This window comes from Capsicum annuum, chromosome 4 (genome assembly GCF_002878395.1).
Source record: "Capsicum annuum cultivar UCD-10X-F1 chromosome 4, UCD10Xv1.1, whole genome shotgun sequence".
NCBI lineage: Eukaryota > Viridiplantae > Streptophyta > Magnoliopsida > Solanales > Solanaceae > Capsicum > Capsicum annuum.
In genome coordinates this window covers 173,835,073-173,842,052 of record NC_061114.1, presented here as the reverse complement: position 1 = coordinate 173,842,052, position 6,980 = coordinate 173,835,073, and positions in this window count along the sequence as shown.

Here is a 6,980-nt window from a genome sequence, read left to right as displayed (position 1 = left end):
CTAAAGTAATTTTATGACTGTATGGATGATTCTTTTACCCAAACATGGGGCCTGTCAGAGATTTAATAACCTTATGTTGAACCTTTGTGTCTAGAAGTTCTAATTGTGCGGAAATTCGCCCTTTTCTCATCATCAATACGGGCTAGAGAAGCACAACTTACTAGACGGTGTCACAGAGACAAGGTTAACATAAGTCTATTGAACTCGACTGTACCTCCATTTTGGAACCAAGTCAAGAAATTAAAAAGATTCTTTCATATTTTGATAGAGTCTGGAGCTTTCATAGTTAACATGTCAGCGAAGTTAGATCTTCAGCATAGATATAAGATACTGTTCAGCCGGACATAGTCACGGCCAGATTATGGTAGAAGTTTTGTTTGAATAACTATAATAAATAAAAAGATAGGTACCTGATTTGCTGGGAACCCAACGGAAATAGTAGCAAACAAGTAACTGCTTCCTTATTTATTTCTTGAATATATTACAGAGAGAGAGAGAATTTCTGAAAATTCAAAGAGAGTTTCTAAACTCTTGCCTTCCTTCAAGGATGAGGCATCTATATATACTAAAAAAAAAGAATCTTGCACAGTAATAGATGGGTCCCTGTGCACAGTGTTTTTACTATTACAGATAAGATTTTATCATATCATGTCCATCAGTCAAATATTGTCTTTGCCTTTCCATTTCTTGATAAATTCTTCAGCTTTTACAAGTTCTTCTTCTTCTAATAGAATTTCTGGAGGTTGTGCATCAGTAATATCTTCAGTATTTGTTTCGGTACTATTCATTGATATATCTGAATTTTGCTCAACAGTTTGCAGCAATTTATCCCTGACCTCGGATAAATATTCCTCGATCATTTGCATTTTATTGCCGCCATGCGCAGATAGTCTTCGAGAAACATAGTTAAGACTTTTTTCTTCGATCAAAATTGATTTTTTGGGAGCTTTTTCATATTCAGCAATTTTCTTGACTATTTCCTCCCGTTGATCATGACCATAGGGGAGTTTAGTTTCTGGATCTTTCCGAAGTAATTTGTCCCAAAAATTACAATAAAATGTTCAGTATAAAGCAGGAATTTGTTGAGCATCATAACCTATTTCGATGGACCAACGATGGATCCAAGGAATAGAGAATTCTATATAGAAATACATTTGATCGATAGTATCGATTTTACAAATATGTTCTGAAAGATATAATTCTGTTAAGAAAGGAGAGGACTTTTTCCATGAGGAATATAAAGAAGAATATTCCGGAGGTAATATTTTGATCGTAGGTCCATGCTGAGACCACCATTGGATGAACCAATTTGGGATGGGTTTTTCGAATACTTTAGCACAAATTTTTATGAACCAAGTGTGTTTGTGCTTATAATTATTATAATATAAAACATGAGAAAAGGCTTTAATATAATCCCAATAAGTAAAATTGGCAAGGGTTTGGCCCATTGGCCCCATTGGCATAGAACGTTGAGTCATTGATGAAATCCCCCATTCTTCAATAGGAATAAGTTTTTTAATTACCATTTTGGAGTATCCATGAACTCCGGGAGTAGTTTCCCCTAGGGGACTGTGATCAAAAGTTGCACTGAAAGTTTGGACTAATATGTGTTCATAATAAGTCCGTGTTTTGTAGGATTCACCAGTAAAATATACATTGGCAGTAAGGTAATTTTTGAGTAGTCGCCATGCTTCTTCAGAATTTTCTTGCCCGGGAATATGCTGATTTTCAAGATATAATATAAGTTCTCTGGCATCCAGTTTTTCATATGAGGGCTTATCTTCAGAATTTTCTTGAACTATGGAGGCAAAAGAATCTGCAGTTTTTTGTTGATCTGATAAATAGGATTGCAGTTGTTTGTATAATGGATGATTTTCAGGAATGTCTTCTAAATGAACAGAAGAGCCAATATTCAGAGTTTTTGATGAAGATGATACATCTCCATGAATTTTTGAATTGATCAAAGTTCTATTCCCTTGTTGTAAAATGGGAAAATTAGAACTTGCAGAGCTATATGCAGAATTTTGTCGGTCAAAATATGAAGGGTTTGTTCTTCCACCTCGATATGAAGAATGTTGATTCCTTCCACCTCGACCTCTACCTTTGGCGATTTGCCAAGGAGGATCCATACTGCATTATTTCAAAAATTGGATCAGGAGTTGGATCAGCATACCATGACATATATTCGACGAGATCTTCATAAAATGTATCTTTTGTAATAAGATCGTCAATAACTTTCCGTAATATGAGCATGTGTAAATCCATATTCAGAGGAGCTGCCTTTATAAAGGTGAGTAAGAACTTTTCAGAGAAGAAGTGTAGAAAGAGTTTCATGATATCTGTAAACATTAATCACTTAAGTCAATGTCAAACCAATAGATTTCGTTGTCAATGAATTCATTGTGATTTTCAAATTCTTCTGCTATTAAACGATGAATTAGAGTTTCTAAGATCAGAAAATGAATATCTTCATTCAAAGGAATGCATTTGATAATAGTTATTATAATTTTTTCAGAGAGGAAATATGTGTAAAAACTCATAAAAGATATTCTCTAGATAAAAAATCAGGCAGAGAATTTTCACTACCCCTTTTATACTGTATTTCATAATCAAACGGGGCTAATTGAGCTTGCCACCGTGCAAATATTAATTTAGAAGCATCATGTTTGAAGTCTTTATTAAACATAAATTTAACTGATTGAGCATCAGTACGAATTATAAATTTTTGGTTATACAAATCATCCTGGAATTTTAAAACACATTTAACAATAGTTAGCATTTCATGAGCTACCGTGGCGTATTTTTTCTGACTTTCTGTCCATTTACCAGAATAAAATCGAATCAAACATTCCGTCTTTGTATGGGGATTAACTTGTTTAAGTATTCCGCCATAGCCGATATTTGAAGCGTCAGTTTCAACAATTTTTAACCAGTTAGGGTTTGCAAGAGAAGTACAAGGAATGGTTTGAACTCTATTTTTTATTAATTTTACTAAATCAGTGTGTGCTTGAGTCCAAGGAGTCTTATGATCCTTTTTTAGTTTATCATATAAAGGGGCTAAGTCTCTAGACAAATTCTTGTAAAAAGGGGAAATATAGTTAAGACTACCGAGGAATCTTTGAAGCTGTTTTTTATCAGTAATAACATCAGGGAATTTTTTAGCAAATTCTAGAACTCGTTGTATAGGTTCAATAGAACCTTGAGAAATATTATGTCCTAAAAATCTAATGTTTGTTTGAAATAAACTTATCTTAGGTTTAGAGATAACTAAACCGTTTTAAATAATTATTTATTTAAACGTCTGTAAATGTTTAAAATGAGATTCGAGGGTTTTTGAAAATACTAAGATATCATCAATATAGATAATGATAAAGTCCATATAGGGGTTAAAAATATCATTCATAATCTTTTGAAATTCGGAAGGAGCATTTTTCAAACCAAATGGCATGACATTCCATTCATACTGTCCGAAAGGAACATTAAAAGCAGTTCTATAACTATGATGTTTATCAATTTGAATTTGCCAATATCCAGATTTTAAATCAAATTTAGAAAATATATTAGCATCATATAATCTGGAAAGTAAGTCCCTTTTATTCGGTATAGGGTATCGAATCCATTTTAAAACTTTATTCAGAGGTTTATAGTTTATAACTAGTCGAGGTATCCCTCGTTCTTTTTCAGCAGCATTATTGACATAAAAAGCTGTACAAGACCAAGGAGATTTTGAGGGTTTTATAAGACCCTTTTGAAGAAGATTATCAATTTCTGTTTTACAGAACGTATAATATTATGAATATATTATGAATATATATATGTTAATTATGTTTAATTATATATATTATGTTAATATATTTAGTTATAATATATTATGTTTAATTATATTAATTATGTTTAATTATATATAATTTAATTATATATAACATAATATATAACGTAATATATTCTCACACACACATAAATTATGTTTAATTAACGTATAATATATTCATAAATAAATAAATTTTGAACAGTTTAATGTTCAAAATGGTTGTAAAATATATAAATTATGTTTATTTATATATTTTAATTGCTCTAAAAAATAATAAATTTTTTTAAGAATGAATATTTAAAGCTAAATATATATATATATATAAGTTAAATAAGATGGAGGGTATTTTGGTAATCAACTAATTTATTCCTAAAAATTATACTATGCATATTACTTTGAATACAACTAACCAAACACTCAATAAAAAATAATCTCAGCATAACTAATCTCAGTATAACTTATCCCGGTATAACTTGTTTTTAAACTAAACGACCCCTAAATATAAATTGGAGCACTTCCGTTTGGATAGTTGTTCTCATGGTACTGTATTGTATCATTACTAACTAGATAGCTAGCATGGGCCAATGTAAATTATTTTTTGTCTCAATTTATATGAAACAAATAAAATTTAAATAATTAATTATATTTTTAATATAATTAATTATATTCTTGAGCCGGGGTCTATCAGAAACAGCTTCTCAATCTCTTCGGAAGTAGCGGTATGGACTGCATACATTTGGGAATACATTGGTTTGTTATTGTTGTTGTATGTTTGTAACTATTTTAAATTGTTAACTATTATAATTTTTAATACTTTTTATGTAAATTTTAAATAATATATGTTACTCTGTTCAAACGTTTATGGCATTGATAATCAATTATATTTTTTAAATTATTGTGACTTATAATAATGTCTATTCTATTCTACTAATTAAAGTGACTTAGTAAAATTATTATAAAGAATATCGATGAAAAAATTAAGTGGACCTCATATAAGACGACAAATTAATTTAAAATATCAAGAGTTAAATTATTATTTTATATCTATTTTATTTTTTATTAAATATTATTAATTTTGTAATACTTAAATAACTTATAATAATTAATTATTGGTGAAATAGTAAAATCGCGATTGAAGCAGCTGAAACAGCCATGACACTAATGTCTATTTTACTTTATTTATTAAATATATTATATTTTGATATATAAATAACTTATAATAATTAATTAGGGTGATATAGTAAAATTATGGTTCAAGCAGCTGAAGCAGGCATGTCGACCATGAGCAGCCTGCTTCAGCGGCTTCATTGTCACTTATTATATATGAGAATTACTTTAAAAAAATACTTGTGAAAAAAATTTAATAGGGCCTCATACAAGTCATCAAGAGATAATTTTTATTTTATGTCTAGTTTAATTTTTTTAATTAAATATTATTAATTTTTTAATTCTTAGATGACTTATAATAATTAATTAAGGGCAATAAAGTAAAATTAAGGTTGAAGCAGCTGAAGCAGACATGTCAAAAAGGCCTATTTTATTTTTTTAATTAAATATTATTAATTTTTTATTATGTAAATGACTTATAATATTTAATTAGGAGTATAATAATTAATTAGGAGTGATATAGTAAAATTACGGTTGAAGCAGCTGAAGCAGACATGTCATAAGTGCCTATTTTATTTTTAATTAAATATTATTAATTTTTTATTATGTAAATAACTTATAATATTTAACTAAGAGTATAATAATTAATTAGGAGTGATACAGTAAAATTACGGTTGAAACAGCTGAAGCAGACATATATTTAATTAAGGGTATAATAATTAATTAAGGGTGATATAGTAAAATTACGATTCAAGCAGCTGAGCAGACATGTCATAAATGTCTATTTCAATTTTTTTTATTAAATCTTACTAATTTTTTAATACATAAATGACTTATAATAATTAATTAGGGGTGATATAGTAAAATTACAGCTGAAGCAGAGTCATAAATGTCTGTTTTAATTTTTTTTTATTAAATATTACTAATTTTCTAATAAATAAATAATCTATAATAATTAGTTAGGGCGATATAGTAAACTTACAGTTGAAGCAGCTGAAATAAGCATGTCGACCTCTTACCTGCTTCAGCTGCTAAACTGCCTCTTATTATATATAGTAAATCAACTAGTGTACCTCCCCTCACGAGGCATGTAATATTTTAAAAAGAAGTAAGAATACATAGACAAATCATTGAACTTTTTGACTTTTTTGTATTGATACCTCAATTAGGGCATGTTCCTATTGAACCTTTTATTTATTCACAAATGGTTTCAATTAAGCACAAACGTTCGACGTGGCACTCTGTGTGTTCACACGTCTGTGAGGCGCGTGAAATCTATCAGAAGCAGCTTATGTGGCACTCCCAATGGTCTTATTGCTCTTTTTTTATATTTATACCTAATTTCTTTCTCTTACCCTAATTTTTTCCCTCTTTCTTCCTCTCTACTTCATAGCTATCATTTTTTGTCTTAAATTCTCCTTTTCATCTTCAAATTTTTCTCTTGCTCCTCTCAAATTCTCATTTTGTTATTAACTTCTTCCTCTTAGTTATTTTTTATAGCAATGTCTAATTCATCCTTCTCATTGTCTTCATCCTCTTCAATTACAAAAGGGGTATGTTTATATGGGGTCAAAGCAGAAATCAAGACCTCATGGACATAATTCAGCACTGGACGTAGATTCTTTTGCTGCAAAACTTCAAAGGTATTCATCTTACATCTCCTTCAAATGACCACAACTAAATTTTTTAATTTAATTTTTTCTTAAACTTGTAGGCGAGAGGTGGATGCAATTTATTCAATTGGTATGACGACGAAATGTCTTCTCAAACAAAGAGGGTGATGTGGAATTTATTGAAAAAAGTTAAATCATTTGAAAAAGAGAGGAATCGATCAAGAAAATTAATAGTGATTTGAGTTGGTGCAATTGTAATTTTGGCTCTTCAGTAAATGTTCTTAAATTTTGACTAATATTAGGTTAGGTTGCTTGTAAATGAGACTGTTTTGATTTTGCTTTGATTTTGGCTAATTCTGGGTTAGATTGCTTGTATGGGACTGTTTTGATTTGGCTTTCCTGTTGTAGTTGGTTTGTTTTGGCATTTAAATTATGTATGAAGCAATGAA